The sequence below is a fragment of the Rhineura floridana genome, chromosome 6 (genome assembly GCF_030035675.1).
Source record: "Rhineura floridana isolate rRhiFlo1 chromosome 6, rRhiFlo1.hap2, whole genome shotgun sequence".
Taxonomy (NCBI): Eukaryota; Metazoa; Chordata; class Lepidosauria; order Squamata; family Rhineuridae; genus Rhineura; species Rhineura floridana.
The window spans coordinates 134654937-134668778 of NC_084485.1; positions in this window are offsets into that span (position 1 = coordinate 134654937).

The window sequence follows — 13842 nt, forward strand, 5'->3', positions numbered from 1 at the left end:
TAGAATATAGCCTCCTGTCCAAAGGTAAGCATCCCTTTTGCCTCTGGAACATTCTCCTTGAGTTTCCCACCCCTACTGGAGAGAGTTATGCACTGTTGACATGCAAATAACTTCAGATGGTAGGAACATTTATGAAACTAGAGTTGAGAGGCATTTTCTCAGAAGAGATTCTAAGAATTTCCTTGGTCTCCTCCTACCTTAAAAAAAGGCCATTTGACCAAATATTCTTCATGTTTCTCCATTATTTTATTTGATTAATGTATTTTGCTGTGACTGACATTCCAGTTTCCTAGAATGGCACTAGGTCTGAGGAATTGTAAAGGATGCAAAATGGAGACCATCCCACCAATGTATTTGTTACTGCTACCATTTTCAGTGTCACCCCCTCAATTGAGAACTTAAGCGAAGATGGGCAGAGTCCGTCCTACCTCTGCCTTCAGGCAGAGTGACCCTTGACTTGAAGAAGGGCATCAGTTGCATGGTGTACTGAACAAGTTTTTAATGTATGCTTTGCAGATCTGTCTGTCTAGCTATTTATCTATCTAATTGCATTGTGTTTATAAATGTTAGTGGTCCTGAATAGTGCCTGAGTACTAGGAGGGTGGGTGAAGCATTTAAATATAAATAAATAAATAAATTACACCCCAGAAAGCAACATGCCTTGGGCCATCTCAGGATGGGGGGTAGAGAGCAGTTATTCGACATCCACCTGTGGAAAAGAGACCATAATCATGCACCACCTTATGCTGGAATTCTTACAAATAAAGCCAGTCTAGGAAGACCTTGATCTGATCCATGGAAGCAAGAGAATGAAATTTAACAAGGATAAGTGCAAAGTTCTACACCTACAAAAAAGAAACCAAATGCATAGTTATAAGATGGGAGATACTTGGCTCAGCAATACTGCATGCGAGAAGAATCTTGGGATTGTTGTTGATCACAAGCTAAATATGAGCGAACAGTGTGATGTGGCTGCAAAAAAGGCAAATGCTATTTTAGACTCCATTAACAGAAGTATAGTTTCCAAATTGTGTGAAGTACTAGCTCCTCCCTACTCGGCACTGGTTAGACCTCATCTTAAGTACTCCGTCCAGTTCTGGACACTGCACTTTAAGAAGAATGCAGCCAAACTGGAACAGATTTAGAGGAGGGCAATGAAGATGATCAGGGGATTGGAAGAAAAGCCCTATGAGGAGAAACTGAAAGAACTGAGGGAAGATATGATAACACTCTTCAAGTACTTGAAAGGTTGTGAGAGGAGGGCCATGATCTTTTCTTGATCAGCCCAGCATTTAGGACACTCTGGGCTCAGGTTACAGGAAGCCAGATTTCAGCTGAACATCAGGAAAAACATCCTGTTAGAGCAGTCTGACAATGGAACCAATTACCTAGGGAGATGGTGGGCTCTCCAAACCTGGAGGCCTTCAAAAGGCAGCTGGACAGGCACCTGTTGGGGATGCTTTAAGCTGGATTCCTGCATTGAGCAGGGGATTGGACTCGATGGCCTTATAGGCCCCTTCCAACTCTACAATTCTATGACTCTTTGAAGCACTTAGGCTTCACTCAGACAGGAGTTTATTCCAATTTCCTGATTTTTCTTACCTTTAACTTATTTGATCTTTCACATGATGTAAAAGCCACTTCTGGAAATCTATCAAAATATTATGGACGTTTAGTGCTCATTTCTGTGTTAACTGCTTCCAGAAAAAAAAATCTGTTTGCAACTCCATTAACTCAGAAAAATGCAGGAGTAGTGACAATATTTGGGATGGCATACCAGTGTACAGTTCTTTTCCGATGTTTTCATGAGGGGGGAGTGTGCATGTATAGAAAAGGGTTTGGGAAGTAGTGACATATCCAGTGACGTTCACACCCACTGGAATAAATGAAATTTATTGAGACGTGGCAATATATCAGTCAAAAAGCCACATTTCCACAATACAACGGGTACTTGCAGTGTGACAGGAAGATTAGAAGCACTACCATTATAATCAGTAAAACTAACGCAATTAACTCCATGTCTGAATGCAGCCTTAAGAGTGTGGACATTGAAATAATTTAGCATGGATTAATTATTATGCCTTAAGTGATGAGATCCTGAAAAGAAACACTTTGTTAATGCAAAAACATTATTGGTGGAACACAGGGAATCTAGTTTATCAAAAAGAAAGAAAGACCTCAGAAGACCGAAGTCGGCCCACCCAGGCTTTGTTGAAGAAACAGTGCATACAATGTGATGAATACAAAACATCACACACACATTGTTGTTTTTCTATGCTTTTGTCTGAAATGTGAAGTGATAATGAGGTTCCTGGCAGGGGCTCATGGAATGGTACAAAAGAGAGGTGATTTCAGAGCTGCAGAAGCTTTTACGTTTAGCAAGAACCTGCATGTATAATCTGCTCCATATTTCTAAAACAAGAGTGGGAAGCCTGAAAGGGATTAATGTTTGGGGACAGGATTGCTCCCATTCATGTCACAAGAACAAAATTGATATCATTCTGTCATCCCGCACAGACGTGGATGGATGATCTCATAAACACAATGCTAGAGGCCATGTATCTATTTTCATTCCTTCCAGTTTCATTTCTTCTTCTTCCTCCCTCACAGTCTTTCTACATTTAGAATATTTCTGTGACTTTCTCGTGACATCAGAGACAGCAAACAAAATACAGTGAGCCAGCTTGATAATGTTGCTTGCTGTGCCAGTAAGTAAGGAAATGCTTCTGTGCGGTGCCTGATACAGAACTCCATGCAGATTTCCCCGTCCTTTTGTTAAAAGCACGGGAAGGAAATTTGATTCAGTTCACATTTAAAGATGAACCTACCCGATTTGCACTTTCCACAACAAAGCTTGAACCAAAACACAGCTGTCCTTTCAAATCTGCACTTCTCTGAATTTTTCAATGCAGTTCTCCGGCCATATTATGTATACACAGTGCACATACAGGGAAAAATGTGCATATAAATGCAGACATTAGTGAAAATAACATGCAAAATGCATTATATTCTGGACAATTGCTTTGTAAAAATGTGTATATTAAGACAAAATTGCATACAAACGTGTGTGTGCAAGGAGAAATTTGTACTAAATTGCTGGTGAATTTTCATGAGGACTCCTTTTTTATAAAAATCACAAACTGATGTGGAGAACTAAATTTAAGATTTGAAAAATGAGGAGAAAAACTGAAATCGACAGATTCGCCCATTCCTAATTGAAAGCAACAGATTTAGAAACAGGCTTTAGAAATCTGAGGTCAGAAATATATTGGAAGCCATTGGCTCCAACAGCTATCATAGAAACCAGCAATTTAAAGAGAATCTTATATTTTTCAGCTTCTTTCTTCCAAAACAGAACAGCAAGTTTCTAGCCCTCATGGTTACAGAATAAAAAGATGCTATTTCCTCGTCTTCGCTTCACTATTGCCTTCAGGACCTATTTGTGGGCTTCCCATAGGCATCTGGTTGAACATCGGGGGAAAAGAGGAGCTGGACTACTTGGTCTGATCTGGCAAGACTCTTCTTATGCTCACTTTTTTATTCCTCCCAATTGTTCTCCCTCATAACACAGTGGTCCATGCTTCAAAGGTCCCTTGCATTTCCAGTCAAAAAAATCAGCTAGAAGACGAAGAGAATGACCTCCCCCTGAGACTCTGCAGAGCTGTTGCCAGTCAGATTAGAGAGTACCAGACTAGGTGGACAAATAATCTGACCTGGTATAAAGACAACTTCCTATAATTTCTTTTCTGTTTGAATTCAGACAGAGATTCAGTAAACCCAATTGCTGACAAAAACAAAGAACACCATGTTTGACTTCTGAAAAACAGATTGCATATAAAAAACAAATGGAAGGTACAATTTCTGCAAATGTGCATGCATATAACTGAATTTGGGGGGGGGAGAAGGGAAAATATTTAGGGCAAAGGGAAGAATAGGAATGAGGAATTCCCAAAATCTTGCCTGTAGGTGCAGAAACAATTTCAAATGTGTGAGGATAATGCCATATTTTTTCCAGTGTTTCCCATGGGGGCTTGGTTAGAGACTGACTGAACTGAACTTGTTGCCTTCATAGACTCTATGTGTGAAAGCAAACACAAGCAATAATAGGCTTACCACTTTCCAGATTTCATTCTAAAATTAGACAGTTGGCTGCCATAATAAAAGAGAATGGCCTATATTTTAATTAATTAATTAATTAATTAATTATTAATTAATTAATTAATTAATTAATTAATTTTATATCCTGCCCTTCCTCCCAGTAGGAGCCAGGGCAGCATCACATTATCTTTGCCTCATCAAATATAGAACTGTCATTATTGTGTGGAACTTATGCTAAGGTGCTGGACTACGACCTGGGAGACCAGAGTTCAAATCCCTACACAGCCATGAAGCTCACTGTGTGACCTTGGGCCAGTCACTGCCTCTCAGCCTCAGAGGGAGGCAATGGGGAACCCCCTCTGAATACTGCTTACCATGGAAACCCTCTTCATGGGGTCACCATAAGTCGGGATCGACTTGAAGACAGTCCATTTCCATTTTCATATGCCTTACTGAAGAGTTTGGATATGAATGTTGTACAAAGAAGATAGTTCAAATCAGGTGTTATTTTAGATTTTTGCAGTGTGGGAGAGGGAGCTTTTGTTTGTTTATTAAATTTATATCCCACCGTTCCTCTCAGGAGCCCAGGGGCAGGGGTAAAGCTATTGAATATATTTCAGATTAAACCTCTCCCAATCGGGGGGCTGTTTACATATTTATAATATAGAAAAGTCATCAACCCAGGAGAGAGTCATGTCCCTCCCTTTTTTAATTCTTAAAGATCTGTGCTATTAGCAAACAAACATAGTACATAGCCCCCTCTTAACTATTTAAGTTTCCTAACTGTTTAAATTCCCTAACTGATTGTTTTCAAGAGGGATCAGGACAAGAAAGGGATTTGTGCTTTATGAAGCCACCATTATTTCAGAAATTGGCATGATATACCCAAGAGCAGAGTGGTATGGTGTGGAGAAACAAACCACTTGTTGGTGGTGTGAGTGAGCCCTTACTTGGTTGTACTTAATGAAGCCTTGCCATTCTTACACTTGCCTCAAAATACTGTCTGTACACATAAGAGGTTGCTATATTGTCAACCATGCGGTGGACTCAATAAAAGGTACCCCCCTGACCTAGGGACACCATTTAAGGATAGCAATGGAGATACTGATCACTTTCTGACCACATATGATTATTCTTCATGAGTACCCATATTTCTGACCAATGCACAAGTTACACACACACACACTATTGCTATGAACAGTTTACTAGGCCCTATGTACTATATTAAATTAGAGACAGTGTGGCGTAGTGGTTGAGGTGCTGGACTATGACCTATTCATAGGGTCGCACATAAATCGGGATTGACTTGAAGGCAGTCCATTTCATTTCATCTACTAGATTTGTGTGCCAATAGCATAAATTGTTATGCATCAAAAAAGGGAGGGAGATGATTCTGTCCTGCACTGATAACTTTTTTGTACTATATAATGTAAACACTGCCACTTCCTTTTTTGGGGGAGGGGGAGTTAATCTTAAATATATCCAAGAATTTTACCCCTTCCAACCAAAAGCTCCCTGTCCCACAAGACAGAAATCTAAAATGGCATCCCTGTTATGAACTATTTTCTCTGTACAACATTGATATCCCAACTCTTCAATAAGGCATAAGTAAGTCCCATTGGCTTCAAAGCAAAGGTACACAGGAGTGAACATGTTACAACTTGAAGTCTGAGAATCAAACATTATATGGCCAGAATATTATTTATTTATGTATATATTATTGAATAAATTTATATTCCACCCTTCCTCCCAGTAAAAACCCAGGGCAGCAAGCAAATACACTAAAAACATTCTAAAACATCATAAAAACAGACTTTAAAATATATTAAAACAAAACATCTTAAAAAACATTTTTAAAAAGCAATTCCGACACAGACTGGGATAAGGTCTCTACTTAAAAGGAATCAATTACCTAAGGAGGTGGTGGGCTCTCTGACACTTGAGGCATTCAAGAGGCAGCTAGACAGCCATCTCTTGGGAATGCTTTGATTTGGATTCCTGCATTGAGTAAGGGGTTGGACTTGATGGCCTTGTAGGCACCTTCCAACTCTACTATTCTATGTCTCTATGATTCTAAGGCTTGTTGAAAGAGAAAGGTATCCAGTAGGTGCCAAAAAGATGAGACATGGTGCCTGGATGAACTCCCCCTGTCCTTTTCCCAATAAAGGTCATCCATCAGGGTGACCAAAGTGGTTCAGTCTCACAACCAGGCCTGAACCCATATTGGAATGAGTCACGATGATTTGTTTCATCCAAGAATACTCACAATTGCTGCGCCACAACCTTCTCAGTCACCTTCCCTAAAAAGGGAGTACTTGCGACTGACCAGTAGTTGTCAAAGATCAATGGATCCACGGTGGGCATTTTTAGGAGCAGTCGGATCACCACCTCTTTCAGGGTAGCTGGAACCACTCCCACCTGCAATGACACGTTGATGACAGCCTGGATCCACTCAGTCACTCCCCCTTGGCAAGATTTAATAAACCAAGAAGGGCAAGGACTGAGAGGACACATTGCTGGCCACCTTGTCACAAGCACCTTGTCAATACCATCTGGCAGCATTAGCTGAAACTGATCCCAAGAAGTTGCAGTAGATGTTGCACTGGACACCTCACTGGGGACTACATTAGATGTGGATGGGACATCAAGATTAATAAGGAGGCAAGCAACTGTACCCTCAAAGTGCCTTGCAAATAATTCACAGTGGGCCTCTGAAGCGTCTAAAACCCCATTTCCTGGAGTTGATATTCAACAGACCCCTGACAATATGGAAAAGCTCCACTGGATGGCTGCTTGAGGATGTGATGGAGGCAGAGAAGTGGGCCTCCTTCGCTGCCCTCACTGCCACACAGTAGGCATGGTTATGATGTTTTACTCGTGTCTGATCAGCCTCACAGCATGTCTTTCACCACTTGCACTCTAGATGTCATGCAGCCTGTTACTTTGCCCTTAGTTCACTGGTGTACCAAGGTGCAAACCGGGCTCCACAATGCCAGAAAGGGCACTCAGGAGCAACCATGTTAACAGCCCAAAATGCCTCATTGTTCCAGAGCATGACAAGGGCTTCAACAGGGTCACCTACTCTATCTACTGGGAACTCCCTCAGGGCATTCAGGAATCCAGTGGATTCCATCAGTCTCTGGGGGTGGACCATCTTAATCTGTCCACCACCCCTGCAAGGGAGAATCGGAGCCATAAGTCCATTGGTAATTGGTTTGACCATGACAATGGGGTGACATCCACCCCCCGATCTCCAGAACACCCCTTCCTCCATCTGGAGCAAAACCCAAATTGAGGGTGTGCCCTGCCCTATGTGTTGGAGCAGTGACAACTTGAGACAGCCCCATGGTCATCATGGAGGCCATGATTTCCCAAGCTGGAACACTAGAGGCAGCCTCAGCATGGACATTGAAATCACCCAGGACTATCCTTCTGGACTCCTCTAATACCACAGCCGAGACGGCTTCCGCCAGCTTGTTCAGAGAAGCTACTAGGCAGCAGGGTGGACAGTACACCAGCAGCAACCCTACTTTACTGTCTCCTTGGCCCCACACCAGATACAGGCCCTCTCAGCCAGCTCCAAGACAGAGTGGTTTCCTCATGACATAGATGGAAGTTCTGTAGACCACAGCTACAGAATGGATGAGTGTGGTCTTATTGTGTACCAACCTGGCATTAAACAACAAAACACACAGGACAGTGGGCACAGCAGATGACCAATGAGGAACCCACACATGGGAGGAGTGGGAATGAGGAACAAAGTATACCCTTGCCTTCATCTTCTATGGTACCTCACCACCTCCCCATGGTTATCTCTTTCTATCCATGATAATTGAGATTAGGGTGGCATCACCCCTGTTCCTCCTTGCTAAGACTACTCCTAAACACCTGATATGGGCACAACAAGAGCCCACCTTCAAAACCTACCTGAACCAGTTATCCCAGTAGGGAACTGGGAACAGTCAGACCCACTCATTATGTTGTGAGCCCTGCTGGAGGGAGGTGGACTGACGAGAATGAAGTAGAGGAGGAGGAAGACTTAGAATAGAATGGTCATGCTGGGGAAAGGTGAAGTGGGGAGTGGGACTCAGAAGGCACCCCAGCACTGGACTTTGACAGTTCAACCCCAGCGGCTTGATATCCCTGTGGAGAGTCAACCTGACCAGCCAGTTGTTTTCCAGGCTGTTGCTTCCCCATATCCATATCCACATCACCTGCAGGCAGCCCTCCTCCTCCCTTTAGGGGGGAAGATGGGATGGTGATGGAGGCTCCATATTCACCTCACACCAGGAGGTGAATGCGGTGGGAGATTCAACAGGCACAGTTGAGACAGAGCCTTCGCCTGCGCACGCACTCCCAACAGTGACAGTTAGCACACGCAAGTAGGGTGCCCGCCCAGCCTTATTTAAGCTGAGTGGGGGCAGAGTAGTTGCTGAGTCAACGTCTTAGTGCAGCGAAGTTGTGCCTAGTTAGACCTAGAGAGATGCTGATTTCTGAGTAAGCCATAGAGAGGTTCATGAAGTGAACTGAACTGAGGCTTTCTCTTACTACAATAAAAGAAAAAAAAACACAGCCATATCTGAGTCTGAGTTCTTCGAGTTCGGGCAGGAGACAGTATCTTTTGCACCGGGCACATCTACTCCCCCATCTCACATCCAGGGAGAGCCAACCTTCTGCCAGCTGCAGACTTTCACTCTGAACGCATCTGGCAACTTTCTCCTATCATTCAGTTCACTGCACAGTGCAGGAACTACACATGCGCTGTATGTCCTCCCCAGTACCAATCTCCTCTAGATTGGTTAAAAAAGGGGTAGCACCATCACCCTTGGGACTCCCAAAGGGGCTCCCAAAGGGACAACCCCCTTTGGTGGTGGCCATGCCGGCAGCAGACCTGCCATCCAAAGGCAGCCAGGCTTTAATGCCCCCTGACCCAGCCTTGAACTGATGCAAGAGGCTGCAAGATTGATTGCAGCCTGTCTCTGGATTCAGGGTCAGGCAGGGAGTCCCAATCCTTGCAGCACTTACCAGGGACCTCAGCTGTCTTGAGAGACAGCAGCCCAGAGGACCGAGCAAGCAAGCAATCACCCAGATGCTCCAGTACTCATTCCCAGTCCCCCAGTGCTGCAGCCATTAGCCTTTCTTTTACATTTTTTATTTATTCATTCTTTCTATGGTGGATGTCAACCACTAATAGCATTATTAAATTTCCTTCAAGATAGGCGACAGAATGTGCCTGGTAAATAGGATTACCAAATAATAAGTGTGTGTGTGTCCCCCCCCCCGAATACTCTGTTTTCTTTCTTTATTTCACAATCTAACTACTGGCTTTAATTAAGCTCAACCAAAAGATTGCAAGCCTGTAAATCTGGGAGTGCTGCTTATTCAGGTGGCATGCTGAAAGCTCTTATGGTTCTTGTTTAAGAGGCTTTGATTTAATGATTTCCCTTTAGAAGCCTCAAGCTACAGGCGCTTCCCTTAAAGTGACTGATTTAGCAATAGCCCTCTGGGTCTCACTCATAGCTCATGATTAATTGATATACGTATCAGGCACAAATGGTCTCAATGGGCTGTGGAAATAAAACATTTTATGCTTTTTATATGAGATTTTTTTTTAGATTATTGATAACCATCTGCTACTGTTGCTATGTCAAAATGTCAGATCTGTAAGTCTTTATCTAACCAATTGTAGACAGCAAGGTACATAAGAACATAGCAACAACCTGGTTTGGGATCAAACCATGGACCCATCTAAATCCACATCCCATTTCCATCCAACAGTGGTCAGCCAGCTCTAGGAAGCAGACAAGCATGGCTCAGAGCTGAGATGGGGAACTGGCCCGCCCTTCATGAGCCACCTTGACAGATGGGCAGGGCCAATTACCTGTCAATGTCATATGGTGTCAGGTGCTTCAAACATTAAAACTGCAGCTACAGAAGAAGACTCAGGAGCACACTCTTAACTGCATTCTCTTTTCTTTCTTGGCCCAGTTTTAATTCAAGCCACAGCTACAAAGGAAGAGCCTTCCTTTGCAGTCACGTCTTTGATTCAAAAAGAATTCATGCCACAGCTGCAAACATTGTTTCTTTGCAGTCGTGACTTGTATTCAAAAGGAATTCAAGCTGAGACTACAGCTGCAAAGGGAGAACTGGGAGCACAGTTAGATGGAGCTCCCAGTCACACACACACCCTATACAACTGCGCAGGCCTGTGACGCCTGCCTGCATGACCCACCTATCTCTCCCATTGCGGTGAGTACTGTGTATGCTGCACACATGCATACCTGCCATCAACCAAGATGGTGGCTGAGGCTTCCCTAAGGGCTGATGCCCCTGCCACCATCTTGATTGATGCATGGACATGCTGCCATCAGGCAAATCAGGGCTCTGTTTGCCCCATTTTTAAAACAACCTCCATCATTGCTTCCTTTTCCCTTTGGGTGGAGGAAGGCAAATGTGGTGGTGAAAGGTACAAAAGAAATATGTCTACTTTGCCCATCAATAATAGCAGCCTACATGTACTGGAGTCTGAATAGCATGAAAGCCTTCTTAGCAATGAAATCAGATCAATCCACTACATAGGATTCAAGCTCATGTTTGCGTTTAAACTTAGTATATCATGGGGAGTTTTTAGAGTTAGAAACTAAGCTTAGGTCACCCTGAATTAGGAAGTCATGAAGAAGTCCCATTTTGCACCAGTTGCAGCCTTATTACAGATTAAAATAAAATAAAAAGTACATATCATATACATTCATTCTAGGAAGCACTCCCTAGATTGTTAAACAGATTTTTGGTAATCTCACTTTAGGGAACTGTGAAAATCTGATCTGATAATTAAAAAGTTAGTATACAATGCACACCTGTTTCTGATCTCAGAAATATCCCTAATTTATTTGATGTAGTTTCAACCTAATATTTGTGTATGGCAGGAGTGGGGGAATCACACTTGTTTGCTCTGTTCCCATCATCATGCCCCATAAAGACTAGGGATGGGATCCACTTTTGGGTTCCATTTCAATTACATTCCATTTAACTGGAGTACTGTTCTATTCCGTCATTGTTTGTTTATTCCCACTCTCTTCTGCTTTTATCCAATTTAGTGTGTGTGTGTGTGTGTGTGTGTGTGTGTGTGTGTGTGAGAGAGAGAGAGAGAGAGAGAGAGAGAGAGAGAGAGAGAGAGAGATCACAAATAAAATAAGTGGGGAGGGAAAAGGAACAAGAATCTTTAAATTTGGGGGCATCCTGGACTTTCTGGCGGGTGAAAGAACATTTAAAGGGTTAATACAACATAGATTAAAAAGGCAAGCCTGAAGAGTCTCACCCACCGGTAAAGAGATTTTCTAGGCTTGCCTTTTAATCTCTGTTGTATTAATCCCTTTAATTACTGTACTTGATATGTTGGGTTGTTGTTTTTTCCTAGCAGACAGATAGCACTCATGCTTTCCTCTGTGTGTGACAGAGAGGAGTGGGGTGGGATCTTATTTTAAGTGTTATAATTAAGTTTAGGAAACTTGTTTTGGGCTCATTCAGAGCTGAAAATAAGGAATGTTGGCTGCATTTATCTTTCTTTCCTTTTAATGTTTTTCAGAAACGGGTTGGCAGGCATAGGTTTGGGTCAGCTCTCTCCCTCCCCACCAGGAGCTGGGATTTCTTGGGTTATTCAAGGGGGTGGCAAAGAGTGAGAAAAAGAGACCGAAGCCTTTATAAACAACTGCTGCTTCTGTACTTTGAGGAAAATCACCCACTATATTGGATGAGGGTTTTTTTTAAAAAAATTAAAAAATCCAGTGTTACAGAAAAGCCACTAAAGTTCACAGCAAACATGGTCATGCTGCAAACTGAGAAACCATGCAAACTGTTGGAAAATCTGGTGCCAAGTCTGACCTTCAGCAGAATTCTCTCCCATCCCTAGTGCAGCCCCCCCCCTTTATGCTATTCATGCATTTGAGAATGTCTCTGCAGTGGGGGCAACCTGCCAATGCTCTCAGGCTGTCCCTATTAAGTTGGAACCCTGAACACTTGGGATTCCAGCTCACAAGGACAGCCTACTCACATTTAGTAGGCTGCCCCACTACACACATGCTCCCCAGTGTGTGGACAACATTGTGGAGGGGTCGGCATGGGACAAGTAGAGGGCAAACATTCGCAGGGGTAGAGCCTGCAGGGGGTGTCAGGTTCAGTCTCCAGGTAGGGCAGGGAAAGATTCCCTGGCTGAAGCTGCCAGGTTGCATGCTACTCCCCACCCTTTCAACACATGCACACTTCCATTCCCCTATGAATCCTCCATGAAAACAGCAGGAAAGAACTGTATGTCACTATACCACCCCAAATTTCATCACTTTACTCCTGCAATTTTCTGGGTTAATGGGGTTGCAAATGGATTCTTTTCTGAAAGCAATTAACACAGAAATGAGTGATAAACTTCCACTATATTCTGCTAAGTGGCTTTTACATCATGTGAAAGGTCAAATAAAATGCAAAAATTATCAGGTAAGGAAACATCAGGAAAATGGAATAAACGGCCATCTGAATGCAGCTCCATTCAGTCTGGACAATACCGAAGCAGGGCTGACCTGTGGTCAAACTCATCATAAGGCAGCTTTCTATGCTCCTGCCTCACACATTATCAGTGTGTGTCTTGGATGTCCAAACAGGGATAGAATCAAAGAGCAATGACAGAAGTTTAACTGGGAATGTTAAGAGTTTCAGACTAAGTCACACTTGCAAAATTCATTTCAAGAAACTTTATCAGCTTAGCTTTTACTTTTACAGAATCTAGGTGGAACCAGAAAGTAATGGCCCAAAGTAAGGCAAGTTTTAACTTGTTCAATGGGTTTTAACTGCATCATTGGCAGAGGCTTAGGCTACAGGCAGACAGTGCTTTATTCCATTTTCCTGACTTTTCCATATCTGTTATTTTTTGCATTTTATTTGATCTCTCACACAATGTAAAAGCCACTTCTGAAAATCTAGTGGAATCAAGTGGAAGTTTAGCGCTCATTTTCATGTTACTTGCTTCCAGAAAAAAAATCCATTTGCGACCCTGTTAACCCAGAAAATTGCTGGAGACACCACTTCCATTCAGGTAACTAAACTGGGGGCGGCATTCCGGCATACAGTAACAAACATGCACATAAAGCATGGAGAGGGTGACATGTCCAATGCCATCCACTGTTGTGTCACACCACACCCACTGGTGTGAATGAAATAGTGCAACATGGCAGTATATTGATGAAAAAACAGGTTCTGTAACTGTTCCCTAACACAACAGGTACTGCAGTGAGAAAGGAACTTTAGAACTCAGGACAGAAGCACTAACATTATAATCAGGAAAAAAATACAATAAACCCCATGTCTGAATGTTGCCAGTGTCTGTCCAAAATAAATCCTGAGAAAAATGGGCCTTACAGGTCTAGGTAACTCTTATGGCAGGACTCTGAAGTTATTTCATCTTTTCAGTCTGGCCCTTCCAAAAGAAGATCAATAACATGTATCCACACATAAGCAACAAGGCTAAACTTTGAGGTAGGAATTTTAACACAGCATGGAAAGCAAAGGCATTTTTAAAAGCCAAAGCATTTGAGAGGACCAGAGATGCTTCTCAGTGTACTTTTTACACATTTCTAGATTTTCATCAGACTTTTAACAAAAGCAAATTTTGAAACCATGTTGGATGCTCTTCCTCAGGTGAAACAACTGCAGAATTCTTGAAAGAAACCAAAAGCATTTTTGTACAACAAATGATTT